We start from the raw sequence: 23819 nt of genomic DNA, 5'->3' as shown, positions 1-23819 counted from the left end.
AGAAATGATAAATCATTCTGGTGTTAAGCTACCAAGTGTTGGGGTTAGATAGGTATCTGAAATACCAATGAAATACTAAAATTTGTCACATCAGAAACACCCTAACTCTGTAATAGCCTAAATAATATTTTACACTATTTTTCCAATCGAGTCATGCTGATCTTTGCCAAAATCATCTAGCTGGCTGGAAACCTTCAACATTTCATAAAAGATTGTTGAAGTTTAATTTGCTGCAGGGACCATTCCAGGACTCTGTATTTTTTCTTGGGCCTTTGGCTACACAGTGGAATGTGCTACAATTGAACTGTCTTTCACATCCAAGGTAACCCAAATTACTTCACAAAGGAATGTATTAGAGGGTAGTGTCTATGCAGGCATAAAAGGACAATTATGTAATAGCTCATACACCACTTAGGATTTTAGAACTTGTCTTACTGAGGGGAAGTGTGAAGAAAAGAGAAAATAATGAATAAAAACTGAACCACAAGTATAGAGAGGAAGTAACAAATTAATTACAATAGCACCCCAACTTCCCGTGCAATCTTTATACTTTTGCGATTCATTTTTAATTGATACCAGCGAAATGCTAGTTAAGTGAGTCATAATTCAGTTTTGGAAGTGTCCTGCATAAGTATGTGGGTTCCTTAGTTCCATGTAGCAGGAAATAATAAGGAATACAATGAAATTTACGTACATTCAAAGTATCTTCCGATACAGTCCACGTATATCGGTGCCATAGAAAATAGAACCATCTGCATCACGCACACATATACTTCATATCACAATAAAATCACAAAAATGTGATTAGTAGGATATGTATTTCCCCTGCTACCACGCTTTTAAGTAAATTCTATGAAAATTGTAGAAAAACAACAGCTTGTATAAAGTCTCATAGCAGCACTGGAGTGGAGAAGAATCTTAGTTACAAGCACTCTAGATTCTTAATGTGATCGCAGGAACCGAAGAAGGACAGAAACTATTTCATCTGATCTAGTTTGTAGTCACCTCTGACACAAAGCGTTAGGTCTATGTCAGACAAATAGTTTGGGGTCAAGGTTTTATTCTTTAGAGCTCAAATCTTGCCTCCTCCCCCTTTTGCTTAAGTAATGCTCATTCTAAACATGTCTGGATTCCTTAATGTCATTTTTCAGTTTGCTGTGTCTGTGCACGAACAATATAGGCTGCCAGAAAGTTTTGTAGTTAAGCTCCAACTGGGAAGCTGAAGGAAATATCTTCACCACAAAGCCCAGGGATTCAGGAGATAGCCTATGTTGTGCATTAGGCAAATCTGAGAACCCTAAAATGCTGAATAGCTCAGTTCCTCACTATTCCTTAAGGAGTTGTATTCCACCGTCCTTAGAGAATCTTTTCATCCTAGTCTTCCTCGTTAAATATTTCCTCAAAGTTTGCGACAGGCTTGGTGTCCTTTAAAGGGCTCACAGGGGAGCGGAGGGGAGAGACTTAATTACTTAAACAGTAAGTGTGGTAAAGCAGAGGGCAGAGATATGGATAAAGTGCTAAGGGTGCAGAAAAGGGGAGATTCACAGACATATCCACGTCAAAACACCAGTACAAGGTTACCACGAGGAGGACGGTCCAAGTTGAGGGGAAGACACATGCTGAAGCACAGAGTTAGACATGAGCAGGAGCTGTTTAGAAAATAGGGAGAAGCTTCTTGCGAAGGATTTTCGAGGCTTCAGAATGTCAGAGGACAGGGGGCTGTGGGAGATGGGGTGTGTGAGGTAGACCAGGGCCAGACTGTGAAGGGACTTCTATGCCATAATGAGAAAGAAAAAAGCTTAGTTTGGAACCCAACTTGTTAATAGCCGTGCAACAAGAACGTGACCCCTGAGTATTAAGCTGGCTGTAGTTCTTTCTAGGGGACTCTGCTTCATTATGCGTAAGACTCAGGCAATAAACAGGCAATTAGTTGACATAAAATTATTTATTGTTCAATTATGTGAAATCATGATGGTAAGTATTCAAGAATTTGGCTTTTAAAAAACTGGAACCCCAATAGTTAGAATGATACATAACATATAGTGGCAAATTAAAAGGTTGTAACGAATAGATCTGGCACCGTTATTAATTAAGGGTAATTAAAGAATAGGGTCACTCTATTGAAGTGAAGGATTGAGATAACTGTCTGGATAACTGACGCCCAGAACTCTCGTTGACCTGAATTACCTGAGGTTTTTGGCTCTAATTATGTGATTAGTTGCCTCCGATTCCCCATTTTGCTTTACCAGCATGTTGCAACATCATGACTAACTAGGCCACCAAAAGGAAATGAAGTTCTCAGCAGAGATGATCAGAAACAATTTCAAAGGGCTTCTGACAAGCAACGGAACAGTAGTTACGGGGTGAACTCCAAAAGAAAATAGCGTTTTATTATCAATACTGTCAACCTGAGATAAAATGACTTCTTATTTTAAGGAAAAGCAACTGTCTTAATTGTGCTTAACTCGCTGCAAAATTTTAAATTATTCCATACCACACGAGGACAGCTCCCTTTCCCCTCCGTTCTATTTCCTGATATGGTTCTGTACCCGGGTACTTCTACCTAAGAATGTTTTCTTTCCCCAAACATTCCGTTTCTGCTGTCTCCCCTGGACATTGCACTTCTTGTTTCTGTGAAAATTCTGTGGAGGACAGTGATCACGTGAACCATACTCAAATGCTTGTCCACAAAGAGAACCATCTAAAGCAAATATCAAATGGTGACAACTTACAGTAAAGACAGGTTTTTATTTATTCTTAGAAGTTTATTTATTTTGAGAGAGAGAAAGAAAGAGAGAGAGGGAGAGAGAGAGGGAGAGAGAGAAAGGGCGTGCACGCTCGAGTAAACAAGCAGGGAGGGGCAGAGAGATAGGGAGAGAGAGAATCTCAATCAGGGTCCGCACTGGCAACATAGAGCCCGATGCAGGACTTCACCCTAAGAACCATGAGATCATGACCTGAGCTGAAATCAAGAGTCTGACGCTTACCGACTGAGCCACCCAGGTGCCCCAAAGACAGGATTCTTCAAAAATAAATATATACCTGTACTTTTAATAATTAGCTCTTATTTAGAAAGTGGAGACCAAAAAAAAAAAGAAAAAGTCTCTGCTTTTTTCTTCTTGGTGTATCAGAGTTAGGAATCGAATCGATATCATTTTAGTTTGAGATGGTGGAGACAGCACGTGGACATCAGCAGAGTAATTAAAAAACCAATGAATTTACTTGGTAAGATGTAATTTAACCATAGTCAGTGGCTGCTTCCAAGAAATCTATTTACACCCAAGTATCCTCAGGCATGTATGGGAGAGTGTAAAATGATTGAGTTTTAGTTATCCTCGTAGTAGCAAATTTCAATTATAATTTCTACTGTCCAAAAATTGTTATAGTAATATCACCTTGAAGTTCCCCAAGCTTATAGGCACCAGAGACTTAAGAGAAAGAACATTTCTGTTTTACTAAAAAAGCTGTATTTCCTAAAAACCTCACTTTATAGATTTTTCCCCCCATTGGTTACAGGTTCCTTGATCCAACTCATAATTCCTGCTGTTTCCGGAGCTTAGGTGGGGTGCCTTCTTGGAAACAATTTGTAGAAAGCACCGCTTTTGAAGTTTTTTGATCAAGTGTACGGATTCTCCAGGGAGCTTTTCACCCACAATTTAACACCTAATGAGACCTTGCCGCTGGTGTCGCACTTTCATGCCACACTTCAGAGAGTGCAAGGTACGCAACAGCAGCACAGGAGTCGGAAAAGCGGTTCCGGCTCAAGTGCCGATCCCGACTGTGAGTGGGGCCCGGCGTGGAGACGGTCACTGGGCAAGAATGGCACCATTCATTAACAGTGTCCGCCGTGCGTGCAGGAGCCGAGGACGCCGCCGCTGTCCCTCCTGGTTCATTTGGGCGGGCGTCTAGGAAAGCATTTCACAGTGAGGGCACAGATTCACAGCATTTTGTCTTTCTTCCAGCCTTCGGGGGTCGCGCTCCCCAGCTTTGCCTACAAGGCCTAGAACAATACTTTGGACGGGAAGACCTGTGCAAGCACCACTCTGATTGCATCAGACTCCCTAAGTAGGAGCAAGTGTCTTTGCCAGCAATTTGCCCTAAATGCCCGAGGCCCTCGCCAGAGTCATCTGTAATGTGCTAATAAATCCTTTTATTATTTTATTTCATTTTTTCATGTGTATTCATTTTGGGGAGAGACACGGAGCGTGAGCGGGGGAGGGGCAGAGAGAGGGGCAGACACAGAATCTGAAGCAGGCCCCAGGCTCTGAGCTGCGCAGAGCCCGACGCCCGGCTCAAACACACCAACGGTAAGATCTTGCCCTGAGCCCAAGCGGGACACTTAACCGAGGCCTGAGCCACCCAGGCGTCCCAAATCCTTTTATTTAAAAATTTCTATATTCTTATGGCAGAAATATTCAGTATAGTTCCGGTTTGGAAGAAAACATTTTCTCAAGTGCAAAGGATTGTAACCACATTGCGTAGTCTCAGCTTCTTGATGTGTGTTACATAAGAATGTTTTATTTTTTCTTCAACAAAGAACCTATGAAATCATTCGTACTTGTGGAAAAAGTTCAAGTATTAGCTAGTTTTCTTTACCGTTTCCCACCTGGAAAATACAAAAGTAGCACTTACCATTCTGCTTTCCAGGCACAGGAACATCAATCAAGAGAATACACTACAGAGGTACTTGATAAGGAGCAAGTCTGAGACTATATTCTTTTTTTTAAAAAAATTTTTATTTTTATTTTTTATTTTTTTCCAACGTTTATTTATTTTTGGGACAGAGAGAGACAGAGCATGAACAGGGGAGGGGCAGAGAGAGAGGGAGACACAGAATCAGAAACAGGCTCCAGGCTCCGAGCCATCAGCCCAGAGCCCGACGCGGGGCTCGAACCCACGGACCGCGAGATCGTGACCTGGCTGAAGTCGGACGCTTAACCGACTGCGCAACCCAGGCGCCCCTAAAAAAATTTTTAAATGTTTATTTATTTTTGAAGAAGAGAGAGAGACAGACTGTGAGAGGGGGAGGGGCAGAGAGAGAGGGAGACACAGAATCCGGAGCAGGCTCCAGGCTCTGAGCTGTCAGCACAGAGCCCGACGCGAGGCTCGAACTCACCGTGAGATCATGACCTGAGCCGAAGTCTTAACCGACAGAGCCACCCAGGCGCCCTGAGACTATCTTCTGAGAAACCTTAGCCCCGTTTCGTAGGCAAAGCATCTTCCAGTGTTGTCGACTTTCTAGCACTAGAGCCCCAGTACTATTTTGTGGTCAAGTGATACTGAACACATCTGGTGGACCTGTACTGTCCAATGTGATAGCCGCCAGCCAAATGTGGTTATTTAAATCAGAAATTTAATTAAAGTAAAATAAAGTTAAAATCCAGTTCTCCAGTTATGATTGTACATTTGAAGTGCTCAGTGGCCACAGGTGGCTATGGTGATCTGTATGGGACGGTGCGGAACAGATATAGAACTTCCATCATCACAGACAGTTCTATTCCAAGAACTGTTCTAGAGGCTCCCCTGTTGGCAAAAGATGGTGGTGACTTAATTCCCACACTGCTTTCTTCACACGGGGTGAACATCTGTGTAGTCGAGATATAGCCAGAAAGCAGATTTTCCCCGTGTATTCAGTTTGTAGATTGACCTTTCTTCACTTATTCTACAGATGAACAGATTTACTTATAGAAATTGTCACCATAGCCTACCCATTTTAAGCCTGACTTTTATTGTCCTTTTGTCTCACATTGTTATCTATGTCTTATCTTACCACTGAGTCTGTGAGTTAATGAAGGCAGGGGCTGTGTCATAAATTCTTTTCCTTTTTCAGCATTAGTGCCAAATAGACATTTGTTGAATCAAACTGTTTTTCTGACTAAAGATTCTAAGTTCTAAACTAGGATATGCAAGCAATGGTGATTTCTTTTTCCTTAAATGATTACATTTGGGGAATATACCAGATATAGTGGCTTAAATGTCATGTATGTAAAATTTTTACTTTTTAAAAAAATTTTTTTAACGTTTTATTTATTTTTGAGACAGAGAGAGACAGAGCATGAACGGGGGAGGGGCAGAGAGAGAGGGAGTCACAGAATCTGAAGCAGGCTCCAGGCTCTGAGCCATCAGCCCAGAGCCCGACACGGGGCCCCAACTCACGGACCGCGAGATCGTGACCTGAGCTGAAGTCGGACGCTCAACCGACTGAGCCACCCAGGCGCCCCTAAAATTTTTACTTTTAATGGAAGTATAGTTGGAATGCAATATTATATGTGTCAGGTGTATAACATAGAGATTTGGCAATTATATACATTATAAAATGTTTACTACGTAAATGTAGTTACTGTCACTATATAAAATTATTGCAATATTTTACATATATTTTTTGAAGATAACGTTCTAGGGTGTATTGTTAAAGAGCCTAATCAGTATCAAGGAGAGTAAAAAGGTCAAAAATTCTTTTTTGTTTCTGGAATTCTCTGTATTTCTGAAGGATAATGAGTACACAAATATTTTCATATACTTTCTTGGACACTAAATAAATCTGGGGAAATCACACACACTGTATTTATACCTTAAATTGAACAATTTAACAGTTTGAAACTGCGTTAAAAAAAAAGAATAGAGTCAATTCTTTGAAGTGGTTGTATGTGCATATGCTTGTTCCCTTGAGCAAAAGAAAAGAAAAAAAGGTTACATTTATTAGGGATTGGAAAATATTTGTACTCCGGGACAGTTGCCTGTTTGAAGCATTAGGGAAGAGTTATAAAAGTGTTTTATTTGCAATTTTTAATGGAATAGGGGTCATTTCTGACTTTTATAGTCAATGCTGCAGTTGAGATGGTCCTGCGCCCAAGGAGTATGGCTGCTATAAATGAGAAGTCTAGGTCTTTGCCTGGCTGCACGCACAGCAGCCTTTTTGCTTCCGCTGGAGCACGTGTTCGACATCTCCCTTGTCTGGAGACTTCTGTGAGGTCCACAGATTAGCAGCGGCCAGAAAAGTCAAAGGCTGAAAGGATGGTTGACTGACTCAGTGAATAAAGCTCTGGACATTACATTACCTCTGGCTTGGAGCATACGGAATCAGTCCTGCAGCTCTCAGAGGGGCGGAGAAAGCGCCTTCAGCAGCCTTGGCTTGGCCAGTCTGTGTGTGCTGAACCAAAAAGCCGACTGAACAAAGACATCTAAATTTACAGCTCGGGTTAAAGAGCTGAGAGGCTAATCCAGAAAGCAACATTCAAATTGCAGCTCTTTGTGTATTTCAGTGTGTGCTTATCCGAGAGTGCAAGGGAATATTATACACATAGTTTTTGTTGGAGCAGAAGAAGAAAAAAAACATGTAAATATGTATCTAATGTATGTATCAAATATATATATGTCTAACGAATACATTTAATATATATATTTCATTCCTCTGCTTGTCTGTGGCTGGTCTCTGAAATTAATTTCTGAAAAAAGTGATATACGTAAGTAATACAGTACTGCTTTTTAAAATAGACTCTTCACACATGACTTGTAAATAAAAAATCTACATTTGTTTTAAGATAGCATTTTAGTATTCTAGGGACACTGAATTTTTAGTATCTAATTTGACCCCTTGATAGTCAGCACATCATGTAAATCTGAAGTTACTTACAGATTTCTTTCATATTTGTTATTTTCAGTCCTTTGTTCATAACTCTTTTTAAAAACAAAAAAGACTACTTAGAGGTTGCTAAGTGAACCTAGATGATTATGAAGAGTAGCCATTTGAGTTCTGAAGTCAAATAAGTTCATTTAATAAAAGACAAAAAACATGTAGTAGTGACAGTGAGGAACTATTGGTCTAGAATTCCTAGATTCAAAACTGGGTATTTTGTTTACTAGGCTAGTGACATCAGTCAAGTTACTGAACCTTTCTGCGCCCCAGTTTCCTATAGAGTGGGGAAAATAATAGTACCTATCTGATAGAGTTGTTGAGAGTATTAGATGAATTAACACATGGAAAACTTTAGGATAATACTCAACACATAGTAAGCACCATCTGAGTGTTGGCTATTATAACGGTTACGGTAAGTTATAGCTTTTAAAGTAGAAATTTTGTTATGAAAATATAAGCATCACTGTAATTCAGGTGGTGACCATTATTTCCAAAGACTTTCCCAAGTTAAATTTGCTGTCTTAGAGATATAAGCATATCAAAGTTTTTCCAAAGAGTCTTCATCAAGAAGAAACAAGCCTATAAAAATTATGATGAAAATGTATATTTCTTTTAATGGAGTCACATTTGTTGATTTTTGCTTTTATTATATGTGCTTTTGGTGTTATATCCAAAACTATATACCTGTTAGAATGTATATATATGTATATATATGTATATATATATATGTATATATGTATATATGTATATATATATACATATATATGTATATATATGTATATATATATGTATATATATAGAATGTATATATATGTATACATATATATACATTCTAACAGGTATATATGTATATATATACTTGTTACACATATACCTGTTAGAATGGCTATGATTATAAAAGACAGAAGTGTTGATGAGGAGGTGGAGAAAAGGGAGCCCTTTGTGCGCTGATGATGGCAATGTAAATTTGCGTAGCCACTATGGGAAACAGTACAGAGGTTCCTCAAAAAACAGAAATAGAATTACCATGTGATCCAGCAATTTCACCTCTGGGTATATACTCAAGGGAAGCAGAATCACAATCTCAAAAAGATATCTGCACTCCCACGTTTACTGCAGCATTATTCACAATAGCCAAGATATGGAAACAACCTAAATGTCCACCAGTAGATGAATAGATGAGGAAGATGTGGTATATATGCAGCACGGGCTAGTATTGAGCTATAAGAAACAAGGAAATCTTGTCAATTGTGACAACATGGATTGACATTGGGGTCATTATGCAAAGTAAGGTAAGTCAGACAGAGAAAGACAAATACTGTATGATATCACTTGTATGTGGAATCTGTTTTTAAAGCAAAACTCACAGAGTAGAATGGTAGTCATCAGGGGATGGTAGGGGTGGATATGGGGGGAATTGAGGAGATATTGGTCAAAGGGTACAAACTTGCAGTTATATATGATGAGTATGTTCTGGAGAGCTAATGCAGAGTGTTTGTGATTATAGTCAACAATACTGTATTACATACTTCAAAGTTGCTAAGAAACTAGATCTTAAATATTCTTACCACAAAAAAGAAATGATAATTATGGGATATGAAAGAGGTGTTAGCCAATGCTACCATGGTAATCATATTACAATATATAAATGTATCCAATCAGCACATTGCATATCTTAAATTTACACCATGTTATATGTCAATTATGTCTCAATAAAAATATGTATTTTGATATTTGGAAATTTACAGTGTATCTTGCCCATCTTTCTAATTTTCAGATATAATTATTCTCAATTTGTGAATATATTTTTGGCAAGTCTTGAGTTTAATTTTATGTTTTATGTAATAATTTTTAAAACCATTCATTTCAAAGATATTAAAAGCTAGCTTTATTCAAAATGTCTTTTTCTCTTAAGTATGAACCTTCCATCTGACATTCACATTTTTTTAGATAACATGTCATTTGACTTATTTAATATAAAAGTTATATGTATATATTGTAGCACATCTGGAAGAATAAAGCAAAGGCCAAAGAATCAAATGAGAATCATCCACAATCCCAGTACCCATACATAGGTAGCTACTTTTCAAATTTAAGTGTGTTTGCTTCAGGCCTTCCCTCCATGCCTATGTGCACATCTATAAATGTGTAATATTTATAAAACAAAGACAGTCAGGATCATGCCACACCTACTTTTAAAGACTATTGTATGGTGCAAGACAGTGATGCCCAGATGTTATGAATGGGAAGTCGGGAACACACTGCCAGAGGTCAAATCCTCAACCTACTATTTAGTAGTGGTCTGAATCCAAGCAAATACCTTATATTCTGTCAATCTTAGTGTTTTCATCCATAAAATAAGGATGAAATTGTAAAGGTTACTTAACATGCTTCAAAAGGAACTTTTAAAAGAATTGTTAACAATATATCATAAAGATATTAAAAAGATACGTTGTTAAAGAACTTTGAAACAGATTTTAATGCGCGCATGCTTTTTAAAATGGTTATACTATAACTTATGTAAACATTTGTTTCAGTTAGTTTACTTTTGACTCTAGGTCAAACAGAAAAGCCAATCAAAAGTGGCCTTGATAATAAGGATACTTCTTATTTCACATACGAAGCGGTCTTGTGGACTGGTTTTAAAGTGGATCAATCCAGCAACTCAATAGCAGCATCAAAGTTCCTTCCATTTCCCTGTTCTTCTATTCTCAGCATATGGGCTTGTTGTGCGAGGCTAGATGCTTTCATGGTTCTAAGACGCTGGCCCGGTTCCAGGCATTGCATGCAGACCCATCAATGCCAACTAGAAGAAAACAGACAATCTCTGACTAATGGTTTTTATAAGAGAGATGGAAACTTTGTCAAAGGCAGACTTGCTCCTCATGTTTCATTGGCCAGAAATCTGTCACATGCTTATTCAAAATTACTCAATAGAAATGGCATCATTCTGACAGGCTTTACAAATCCTATCTAGAGAGGACTCATCCTCATAGAAGTCTTTGGCTGCCCCATTCCTGAATCAAAGCATGGAAGAAGGACAGAATGGCTGCTCAGTAAACCCCCAAGAATGTCCAACACATTGTTATCATATTTTTTAAATCATCTTTGTTAGTTGTACCTTTTTTTCCTTATAAGTATTATCATAATCAGTATCCCTGAACAAACTTATTTGTGCACATCTTTAAGTTTTATAGAATTCAAATGTCCATAAGTGGAATTCTTGGGTAAAAGATTCTTTGGTTTAAGTCTTTTAATGTATGTTGCCAAAATACCCACAAGAAAAAGTTTAGCCCATGTTCTTGAGTTTATCCATTAGTTTATACCTGAGCTAATATAATTGTTATCATTATTTAGATCTCTATCAAGTGGAAATTAGCATCATTTATTTTGGTTAATATTTCCTTGATTCCTTGCCCCCTTGCTAAACTTTTATTCTAATAATCAGGTTATTAGACAATTAAATACCAATTGCATTGGTGACAATTAAAGAGACTTGAGGTTGGACTTTCAGGAATAACTCTCAAGACACACTGTAAATCTGGTCAGTAAGGGCAAGCCACTGCCCTGATAGGTCAAAATGGGAGGATGTTGCTCTTGGAGTTAGTTCCAGAATCTTGTCACTTTCATGCTGTCACTAGTGATTTACTAGTGGATGCCTCAAGCCCATTTTCTCTCCTAGTTCTGAATTCAAGAACTCATAGCAGAATCTGGATGGCATCCAGACTTCTAGCTGACTTGGGTTCCAGTAACTAAGTTATAGCTTTTTCAGCTTTTCCAGTATAAGAAGGCATTCAGGAAAGAGGTTGGATTAGATATCGATGAGCCAACTTCAGTTTCTGCTACATTCAGTAATTCTACTTCTAGGAATTAATTTTAAAGAAATAATTACGGGTTTGCTAAAAAATATAGCTAAAGAGATATTTGTCACAGTGTTGTCCATAACAATGGAAAATTGGAAAAAATTTATATGACCCAAAATGGAAGATTGATATTAGTTCTAGAATATTATGGAACCGTTAAAAAATGAGAAAATCTAGGTGACCTTGAGTTTGGCAACAAGTTTTTAGATACAATTCGAAAGGCACAATCCATGCGAAAAAAAATTGATGAGTTGGATTTCATTAAAGCTAAAGACTTCTGCTGTGTGAAAGACAATGTTAAGAGAATGAGAAGACAAGACATAGAGTGGGAGACAATATTTGCAGAACACACATCTGATAAAGGACTTGTATCCAAATTATACAAAGAACCATTAAAACTCAACAATAAGAGAATAAACAACCCAATTAAAAACTAAACAAAGAATCTGAACATGCACCTCATCAAATAAGATATATAGCTGGCAAATAAGCACATGAAAAGATGCTTCAAGTTGCATGTTACAAGGAAATACAAATTAAAACAACAATGAAATACAACTACATATTGTATGGAATGCCTAAAACCTAAAAGCACTGACAATTCCAAGTGCTGATGAGGATGTAAAGCTACAGGAACTCTCAATTATTGCTGGTAGGACTGCAAAATGGTATAGCAACTATGGAAGACAGTTTGGCAGTTTCCTACAAAGCTAAACATAGTCTTATCATATTCTATTGCAATCACACTTTGAGGTATTTTCCCAAATGAATTGAAAACTTATGTCCACACCAAAACTTGTATACAAATGTTCATAGCAGCTTTATTTAATAATTGCCAAAAATTGGAGTTAACCAAGATGTGTTTAAATAGGTGAATGAGTAAACAGTGGTGCATCCATACAATGGAATATTATTCAGTGATAAAAAGAAAATGAATTATTAAGCCACAAGAAGACATGGAGGAAAGACATACTGTTATGTGGAAGAAGCCAGTTTGAAAAGCCCACATACTTCCAACTCCCTGACGTTCTGGGAAAGGTAAAACTATAGACACAATAAAAAGATTTAGGGGAAGAAAAGAAGGATAAAAAGGTGGAACACAGGGGAGTTTTAGGACAGTGAAACCATTCCATATGATACTATAGTGGTAGATACATGACATTATGCATCTGTCAAAATCCATAGAACATAACACAAAAAGGGACATTTAGGGTAAACTGCAGACTTTAGTTTGATGATAATGTATCAATATTTGTCCATCAGTTATAACATCTGTACCATATTTATGCAAGATGATAATAGGGGAAACTGTATATGTGGGGGAGATAAGGGTATATGGGAACGCTGTTCTTTCAACTTCTCTGTAAATCTAAAACTTCCCTTAAAAAGTCTATTTAAAAATAGGCTATGAAAATCATTCAGTGGCATGGAAAAATGTTCATAATGTGTTAAGTGAATAGAACAGATCACAAAATTCTAGAATCCTATTTTTGTTTAAAATACATTTACATGTGCATCACACACACACACACACACACACACACACACACGTATTTACTCACGCACAAATATTTGAACACACAAACCAAAAAGTCAGTCAGCAGTCATTGTCTCTGATCTGTGGGGTGAAGTGTAATTTTTTGTTTCTTTTTCAATGAAATTTCAGAAGTTTTACAACAGGGCTTGTATTACTTTTTTTGTAAAGGAAAACAGTAATTTTTAAAAGAGGCATCTACCAAAATATCTAACACTAATAATTATTTTTAATTGGTAAGTTCTATGCCTAGATTCCAAAAGTGGTGCAAACTTGTTTTTTAAAGAAGCAAACCACATTCATCTAAAAAATATTGGCGATAAATTATTTTCCTGGGACACGATTATTTTAGAATGTTTGTTTTTGCAGAGATGTTAGGCTGCAATTTGAAACTCACAAAGTCTGAAATTAAAGTCATCATCTTCCTGTGTATACCTGTTCTTCTGGCATTCCTTGTATCTGAAAATTGCAGTGCTCCCCTCTCAATATTTTACAGTCAAAATCACTTTCAAAACTTCTCTTTTAGCTTCCACATCAAAATTCTCTCCTGTCTCCCCAATTCATCCATCATGCTGTACTAGGCTTCTTTTTTATCAAAATGTCCTTCAAAACCACCAGCAACTTCAGTGTTTAAAGACTAGGACTGAAACTCTAATTGAGGGTTCAAAGTTTTTCCCTTGTCTGGCCTAATTTACCTCTCCTGGTGTATTTCCAGGATAGTCATGTTCCCCACCAGTGTGCCCTACACAAGATGACTTCTTGTTTCCCCCACATTCTGTGTACTACCGCTTCTGCACTTCATCCCATATCTCAAACTCGGAATCTGTTTCTTCTAACTCATTTCCCTACTCTCAATATCTGTGGCTGTTGAAATCCCATTTTCATTCAAGTCTTTGGTTTCTTGAAACTTTTTTTTAAATCCCCATCAGAATCCATGCATGCATTTCCTCTGTGCTCCCCTAGAATTATGCTGAGCCCCCTATATAACACTTTGTGCAATCTCTATTATGTAATGTGAGTGATGTCTACATCCATTTTCCTCAATAGACCAAAATATCCTTTAGGATAGGGACCAAGTTTTGTATCACCTAAAACACACAAAGTGCAGATCTTTGCACAATAAATGGCTGTTAAATTGAATTGATTTAAATTACATTAGAAGTCATTTGAAAGTGCTAGCAAAATACCATTAATGGTGTCTGTGTAAGATGCTTTGAATTAAGTGTGAGGACAAATACATTAATGCTAACTTGCTCTCAAGCAAACACCACTAGCTCTGCCGTGAAGATTATCAAACATCAGCTTCTCTACCCAGTACCTGTGATTAGAATGCCTGATTCTGTAAGTTCAGAACAAGTTCACTTTTTTTTTTATTTGAACCAAGATCAGAAGACTGCATCATAAGATCAATGTAAGGAAAAGTATAATAGATGCACAATTTGAGAAGAAGTGGTCTGAAATCATTTTATGTATATGAACATTTTTGTGTTACTACAAAGAAACAGTAGTGAAGGAAGCAGAGGAAATGATGTGTGACCCCCTTCTTTTCACCCCTCCCTCCAAAAACCAAATTAGCAAACAATTGATGACCCAGATTTTCCTTTTGTTGAAAATCAAATAATCTTCCTCTAAAAGTAGTTATTTGATCATTCTTACATATGGGAACATGGAAAATGTGGTTTGACATCCCTTCAAGAAAGAAACTGCTTGTGTTAATACTTCAAGATCCTCTGACATTGTGAAGGATTTTAATGATAACTGAGTTTTAATTTTTTGGTAATAGAACAAACATCAAACAACATTGCTTATAGTGCAGTTTTAAGAATCCACTATTAATTTCTATTATGGAAACATGCTTTCATATGGCACTCAAGATGCTGTCCATGGTCCTGATGCTCACATAATCCTTACTAGAGCAGCAGAATTCCAGATATAAAAGAACCATAAGGGGAAGCCTTCATTGTGCAGTATCTTTTTATAATCATTTAATTTTCCACTTGATTCAAGAAGGAATATTTTGCTTAATTTCTTATTTATTCATTTGCATACAAAGTTGTGGCCTATATAGTCTATAAACCACTGACCCTTCTTATACCAACTGCTTAATGTCATATATATTGAAGTCTAGTTTTTATAGCTGAGAAATAAGCTTTGTGTAACAGTAAAACAATGAAACAAATCATTAACTTCTCAGAAGATCATAATAGCCTGGTAAATATGTGGTGTGTGTGTGTGTGTGTGTGTGTGTGTGTGTTTGTAAAATGTTCATTTTTTGCCCAGCTTCTGCATTTAGATGGATTCTGTTGCTCTGTTATGTACAGGGAGTCTAAGAAATAAAAAAAAATCCTTTACTCACGATACACATACAAAACTTGTTTAAAAAACTTCTTTTGGTAAAAAACAAAACAAATATCTTTTGAGATATTTTAAAAACTAATGTATCCCAATCTATAATTATAAATAAGTGATGGGTCTTATACTGCTATTGCTTAGACCAATTATTTTTACTGTTATTATATCATATATCCTCAAAAAATTCCTCAATATGATGAAAATAATACATTAAGTAGATAAAATAATTTTAAATCCAGAAATAAAACTCAGGGTTTAATTTGTTCCTGTGGTCAGATATTCAGGGTGAGATTGGGCTGGACAGGTGATATGGTACAGTAAGCACTAAAATTTAGAGGCATGATAGCATCAGCTATAAGAGCGCTATGTTAAGTTTGAATTCTTTCCATTTATCATCTTATGTCACACCTGAAATACTACCCAAATTCAGTATATATTTTGTATGTGTAGTAATCTAACTTTATAGGGAATAGTCTAGTGATCCTCGTTTACTATCAAGATGTAATGCTGGTGATTAAATTACAGATGACACACCACATCAATTCTTATTAGAGATGTGCAGGCAGTAAAATGTTTACATTTCAGTAGATGATTTGAGCCATCTCTCTTACCCATTTTTCATTGTATTAAACTTGGTGGTTATTACTGGGTACTTCAAACTACACTTGCCAAAGTTATGCATTTGGCATCTTATTAAAGCAATTTTTTTAATATGTATATTCACATGCTAGTACTTCCGTAGGTGGTTGTAAATATTAAATGAGAAGATGTATATCAGAAGGGTTTGTACATTTAAAAATCTTGTAAGAATAAGACGGGACATTGTAGGTATGCAACAAATGTTTATGTAGCTCCCATTATGTGTCACACATTCCTGTAGGTACTGGGAATAAATTAGCTGGAAAAAAAGTCCCTGCCTTCATGAAGCTTATATTCTCATGAAGGGAGACAGATCATAAGGAAGTGAAATATATAGCATTTCATGATGGTAAGTCCTTTAGAAAAAAAATAAAGAAGAGAAAAGGGATAGAGAGTGATGGGGGTAGATATGAAGAGTTTAAATTTACAACAGAATAGTAAGGAAGGGCCTTATGAGAAGGCAACATTGAACAAAGACCTGACAGTTCTGGGGAGGGGATTGTTGGAAGAAGATGGTTCCATGCAGAAGGCACAGCAAGTCCTAAGTCAGGAACTTGTGTGGTATGCTTGAGGAACATCAGACAGACTAGTGTCACTGGAGTAGTGTGAGTGTGGTTGAGTAATAAGATAGCATGAGAGAAGCTCAAGTAATGCAGGAAGAGGATAGTCAGAGTGCTGTAGACCAGATAGGTTTTAGATTGACAGGTGACTGGCTCTCGCCAATGCAGTGTGAGCAGCAATGACATCATTACTCTGGAGAACTCATGTGTGCTTCACCTTCCTTTTCTTTTCCTCGGGACTCTGCCTGATGATGTTAGAGTTGGTGGCTCCTATAGTAACCTAGGTCCTGGGGTGTCTAAGATAAAATGATGAGAAATAGACTGCTCCTCTCACTTATAATAAGTAGGTACTAAGAATAAGAAATAAGTTTTGTTGTTTTAAGGTACTGAGGTTTGAGAGTTGTTTGTTACAGCATAACGGAGCTCCTTCTCATAATACAGGTAATCATTAGAGGTTTTTGAGCAGAGGAGTTACATAATCCAACTTCTGTATCAAGCAGGTTATTATTCTAGCTTCTGTATAAGAAGAGTCCATTGAGGCAAGGGCAGTTACAAGAGATGAGGAGGGGGCAATTGCGTTTATATAAGCAAAGATGATTGCAGCTCACACCGACAGCAATGAAAGCAGGAAAACATGGCAGGATTATAGGTATATTCTGAAAGAAAGCAAATAGAGTTTTCTGATGTATTTGATGTGGGGTATGAAAGAAAGATATTTAAGAATGACTTCAGTTTGGGGCTTGGACAATTGGAAGGATGGAGTTGCTATTTACTGAAATGGGAATGACTAGAAAAGAAATAAGTTTTGAGTGATAGAATCAGGAGTTTTATTTTTTACATGTTAGGTTTGAAATATGTGTTAGCCATGTAACTGAAGATGTGAAGCAGATAGTTCTATATATAAGTCTGGAGCCCAAGGGAGATATCCAGGCTGACGATACAAATTTAAGAATAATCTGGGGTGCTTGGGTGGCTCAGTCAGTTAAGTGCCCAACTTTGGCTCAAGTCATGATCTCACTGTTTGAGTTCAAGCCCCACATCGGACTATGTGCTGACAGCTCAGAGCCTGGAGCCAGCTTTTGATTCTGTGTGTCTCTCCCTGACCCTTCCCTGCTCACACTCTGTCTCCCTCTCAAAAATAAATAAACATTAACAAAATTTTAAAAAAGGGGGACACCTGGGTGGCTCAGTCAATTAAGCATTGGACTTCGGCTCAGGTCATGATCTTATGGTTTGTGGGTTCCATCCCCTTGTTGTACTCTGGGCTGATGGTTGGGATCCTGGAGCCTCCTTCAGGTTCTGTGCCTCCCTCTCTCTCTGCCGCTCCCCTGCTTGCACTGTCTCTCTCAAAAATAAATGAAACATTAAAAAAATTTTAAAGATTTGAAAAAGAATGATCTGTATAAAAGGAATTTAGTTATTTAAAAATCCTTTTTCACTTAACTTCAGTATCTGGATCTTGTGAGGGATTGTTTCTGATGGCTGCCTTTTATTTTTCTCTCTCTTTTCAAAAATGATGTGTTATTTTCTTTTGGCATTTTTAGCAATGTTTGGTTGAATTCTAGATATTATAATTTTTTAAAAAAAAGACATTCTGGGAGCTGCAGACATTGTTATATCCTCCAGAGAGGGTTCACCTCACCCTTGCTTAGGCCAATAGCATGGTGATTCATCAGGCTGGGTGACATCCCAAGTAAGGCTCAATCTATCTCTAGCCCACCTCTCACTCCCCTTTGGCAGGTCTGAAACTCTAATCTTTGCCTTGTGAGGCTTCTGAAAGCTCTGCTCTGCTTTTCAGAGACTCTGCATAAGTAGTGGTTCTCTTGCCCCATTCAGCAGTAGAATTTGAAAAATATCTTGAACATCAAAGACACTGACTGAAGCAGTGCCAGTGCATGAAGTTTCCTCAAGTCTCCACCAAATCTCTGCTAACTTCCCTTTCCCCTAGAAAGGGCCTCCTATACACAAAGGCTTAATTCTAAGCCTCTTATTTGTTCAGAATTGACAAGTGGGCCAAAGTAAATGGCTAAGGAAGTCAGCTCACTTCTAGGAAGCTCTTACCTCTTCCAAGATTTAGCACCTTCTGTTCTTGTTGCTTAAGAAGCAATCTGTTGGCTTTGGACAGATGATAATTGATTTCTTTCTATTTTTTTTCTTTTTGGTTTCATAGTTGTTCTTGGTGGAATTCTGGTCTTCTGGTACCCACTCCATGCTATCCAGAAGTAAAATGTCAGATAATATTTAAAGTCATGAGACTGGTTGTGCTATCAAGGGAATGAATGGAACAGAGAAATGCATTGACTACCACAACGTGGAGCCTTCCAAAGTGGAGACATCACAAATACAAGAAATTAAATCATATTCTGGATGATGTTGAATTGTATTTAAGAATATAATACCTTACAATTTAGTTGTCCATTCTCAATTTTGCTATATCTTCAGTATTGATGCATTTTTTTTCCTAAACAATTAGCTGATTACCAGTTAAACGTGAGACTTCAGTTGGCAGATTCCTTTGGGATTCTTCTAATAATTCCCTTTTCTCCTCAAGATGAACTGAAAAGGGGCATTTTGCTAACAATTTTACTCATAAGTTAGAGCTCCCAAAACATTCAATGAGTGAAATTTAAATATGAATAAAATTGAAGAAACTCTTAAAACCAATACATTCAATCTCTAAAGACTACTGTATTGATTAGTGTCCTGATAGGAATGGGATGGGATAGTTAAATGGGGATAATTCACAAGTTTAATGACGAGATAGTTTATTAAAAAAACAGGGTTTACAAGGGATAGTGGCAAGGACTAAATATCCAAGGACTGGATTGCCCTAGGACTAGAAACACAAGGCATCATTCTTACTCCTAAGCTTGAAGGGGGAAAAAGAAGTTACTAGAACCCAGGACAAAGAAGGCCAGATGCTGACAGAAAGCCCATAGGAACCCTATGGGAAGCTATCTCAATCCCCTCTCCTACCTTTTTGCCTGTGTTTTCCAGTGGGAAGCCAGAAAACAATGTAGCCTATGAATTTTTCTTATAGATCATCTTGTAACACAGCACAGATCTCCCTCTCTCTCCCTCTCCTTCTCTCTCTCTCCCTTTCCCTCCCACTCTCCCTCTCTCTCTCCTTTCCCAGAATTGGCATATGGCTCCAGAGTGAACACAGCTACAGTACTTCCAGACCATGAAAAATATAGTGTGCCTTAGCATTACTCACACAACTTTGTAAGTTTATTTAATAGAACTCTGATACCAAAGCTGATAAAACTGTAAAGATACAAATTGGACTTAGCAACATACTTAATGAACCTGCCCTGAATACAGAGTATCAAGTGTTTCTTCTTATAAGCATTCTCCATATTCTTTTTAAAAATCTATCCTGACATGTAGCACACACATACAAAACAGTTTGGGAGTAGTTTGTTGAAAATGTAAACATTAGAAAACTAGATGACATGGAAGGTTGGGAGCCAACTTGGTTTAATTTTGTCTGCAATCTAGACCATTTGAGGCTGAATGAATTTCTCTTCACTTTTGCTGTTGAAACCCAAGTTTTTAGAACCTTAGATGCATGTTTTAATCTCAGCTCACTCTTCACACATAATTGATACTATAATGTCATTTCACTGTAAATATTAATAGAGAAGTTACAATGCCAATGGACATGGAGATTGAGCTAGATATCTCAGGGTAATGTGTTACTAAAATACATACATTATATTTCATACATACATACAATACATACATTAATGCATGATTGATTTTGCAAATAATCGAAAAATTTGACTGAAAAAGCTGCTTTGAGGTCTCATAATGACTCTGTTTCTGGGGCTCTGACGTGGGAGGAGAGGTCTAGGACTAAACTCATAGCTCTTGACAAATTCTCTCCCTTCTCTCTGTGTTTTTTATTTTATCAGTGATGTCATAATTCTCTAGAAACCCAGAAACAAAACACTGAAATGATGTAGTCATCCATCCATTTAATCAATAATCATTTATCAAGCCTTTACCATCCTGGAGATAAAGACAAACAATGAAGGATCTCAGTCTAGATGGAATGATGGAAAAGTTAACAATGTTGTAAGTTCAATAATAGATCTTTGGTCAGTGAGCTGTTGAAGTCCTGGAAAGACACCAAAAGATCCTGAGTGCATACAGGAGTGTACTTCAGGGGACATATACTCCCCTTTTCCAAACAAGAACCATATTCGTCTCATCTCTGAGATATCTCTTGGAAATCATTTTCTCTTTCCCATTATGGCTGCAGTGACCCTCACTGAGACCTTATTGCCTTCTTTTCTGCCTAATGTAGTTGTCTCTTACTTGGGCTTCTAACCTCTAATTTCTCCTGCCTATAAACCACCCTCCAAATTATTAGCACAGTATTTTTCCTGGAGCATAGTGTCCACACCCCGTCTAATACTTGGCCACCTTACCTACCCTACACTCCTGAGGGTTTACCTTGTTCTCTCCTGGGATGCTCTTCCTTGCTAATCCTGCATTTCCATCTTTGGAAATATTGCCATTTCCTCAAAGTCTGGCTGGAAGTGAATACTCTCTCTTCTAAGCTCCCATAAATTTTTCTATTGTTTGATAGTACTTATGACAGCCTGCTTTGTTTTAGGTTTTATTTCTCTTGTTAGACTGTAAGCTTTTTGAGGGCCTCAGTCATGTCATTTATTTATTTTTCTGTGTCTGTCATAGCAACGGGTATGATGCCGTTATTTAAGAGGGAGAAGCACTCAAATTTTTCAAAATTGAATTATGCGAATATACCATAAATTCTAGTGCAGCCTAGAGAAAAACTCTAATGTGATCTGGTATGAACAAATTTTGATGCTAGGTGGAGTGACACTGGAAAAAGCATTCAACTTGTCTTTTATTGGATACATTCCGTGGTTAGAGTCCTCTAAGTGAAAGTAGGAAACGTGAGAACTTTTATATACATCAGAATCTCATTGAAAACATTTAATAGTCTCGTGTGTCCCAAATTACTGTTGACTTTTGTCATAAACCTGTCCCCTGTAGCCTAGACATTGCATGTTGAAATCAGAGACTTGGAATACAATATTTTCTTTTTTAAAAAGTGAATAATTTAGCAATTTTGCTTTCACGTAAACAAATTCACGTGGAGTGTATTTTATGTTTTGAAAGTCCCCAACTTAAAAACAATCCATTTCTTCCCCGTGTAGAGCTGTCAGAAAGAAGGAGAGATTCGGTAAACTGCATGTCACTATCAGCCATTGATAGCCAGTGATTTGTTCCGAATCCAAAGGCTAAACCAAACCTCATGCTGCTGTATGTCAGATGCAATTGGTCCACAGTCAAAGTTTTACAGCTCAGACAGGGCACACTTTATCCTTCAGGCTGCTACTTAAGATAGCCACGACCCTGAGGAGAACCAGTCAACAAAACAGACAGACAAGAGGATGTGATTTGTATGCATCCCTGAGCCAGCTCACATCACCCCTGACCTACAGGTCAGGCTGCAAATGACAGCAGGGCGCGTGCACCTGATCAGACAGGATATTCTCATTATAAAGCCTGGAAAGAGGGGGCAACTCCTCTGTGTTTACCCACAGACCAGATGCAATCTACCCAGGAAATGAGCAAAAAATACCGATTTAGATCAACAAGAAGATGTGACTGACATGTAAGTACCCTATAAAATTTTAAATCAATCATTTATCCTAATAAACTTGGGTGAACACAAAATGATCATACAAAGGGGAGTTTATCAAAGGGAAAAAACAGTTTGTTTAATCACGGATAAGCCATCCAAAGAAAGCTAACCTGAAATGAGTAACCCTTATTGAACTGCAATAGGGCAACTTTATCAAATACACTTGGCCATGATCATTTGTTTTAGAATAGATTTTGGTTAAGCATGAATCCGAAATGGTAGTGCAAGCCTACAAACATAGTTTCCTTCAAATTATTGAAAGTGATGAAAGCTTTTATACCTTTAAAATAAATCTGGATTTCCAAAATAATTTGTATTGAAGTGAGAATTACTATGGGAGAGGTAGACCAAATTGCTATGCATGGTAATTCTTAAGAACAGGGAAGAGAACTCTGTCTCAGATTATTGGAAGTAACTTTGCCTGGGGCTAGGAGAATGGAGGAGATGACCTCTGGATGTCCCTGTGAGAGCTCTGATTCCAAACAGCAGTATCTTAAATACAGAAGAGATTCATCATAAAACTAATCAGACATACCACAAGTGGAATTTCACTGTCCAAACTGTAATAGTTACATACAAAAAAAAAAAAATCTAAAATTACACAGCTGGTCTGTGAAGTGGGTATTGATCTTGTTTCTGAGATATCTGAGTAATAAAGGCATATATATATATATATATATATATGTATGCATGTGTGTATATATATGTACATGTATATTTCATCATAAATGATATCTTGAACTCTAAGTCCACAAGAATACTGAGATGATGAATGAAATCATGCAGACAGGATCTCTCAGGGAGCTTAATTGCAACACTAGTCAACAATGTCCAGTTTATGTCTGTTTAGCAACATGTGGTGGGAGGGTTGAGTGATCCAACTTTCTATCAGTAACCATTATCTTCCCTTTAGCCTGTAAGTTCACCATCTCACAGACAATGGCTTATTTATCTTTGTGTCCTCAACATGCAGAGCAATGCCTGTTGGCTCTGAAAAAGACCTAGGCTTGAAGGAGTACAAGTGATTATCCAATAAAACCCATGACTGTTGTTTACTAAGGTAAAGCAGACAGAACTCCTTCTCTTTACTTTAATGTTCAGTTTATTCTCTTTGGATTTCTTTTTCTGCCGGGCTTACCCTTCATGTTTATACTAACCAAACTTGAGGCATTGGGCTTTCGAAAGTTCATGGAAGTAAGAAGAAAGGACATTCAAGTGGCAGCATGTATGCTCATCCTGTAATTTTGGACAAATTACTTAAATGGTCCGAGTCCCATTTTTTTAAAAATTTGAAACATAAGAGTAGTTAGGCTGATCTCATGAGATTGTAATACTTTTAAAATGAGAATATATGTGAAATTATTTGTAAAATATAAAATGCTAATAAATGTGAATCATCATGTTATTTTTTTTTTCTCCCTTGAAAGAGATCGAAACATTAAGGCTTCAGAGTCAAATAAGAAAATTTAATTCAGTAGTATAGAACCCTTTGGTATTAAATAGGTTCTGCTATATGTTCTGCATACTGTCTTACGATGTGATGTTAAATAGC

This window comes from Herpailurus yagouaroundi, unplaced genomic scaffold (assembly GCF_014898765.1).
Source record: "Herpailurus yagouaroundi ecotype Mexico unplaced genomic scaffold, PumYag 139, whole genome shotgun sequence".
Classification (NCBI taxonomy): Eukaryota; Metazoa; Chordata; class Mammalia; order Carnivora; family Felidae; genus Herpailurus; species Herpailurus yagouaroundi.
Note: the sequence above shows the minus strand (reverse complement) of the source record.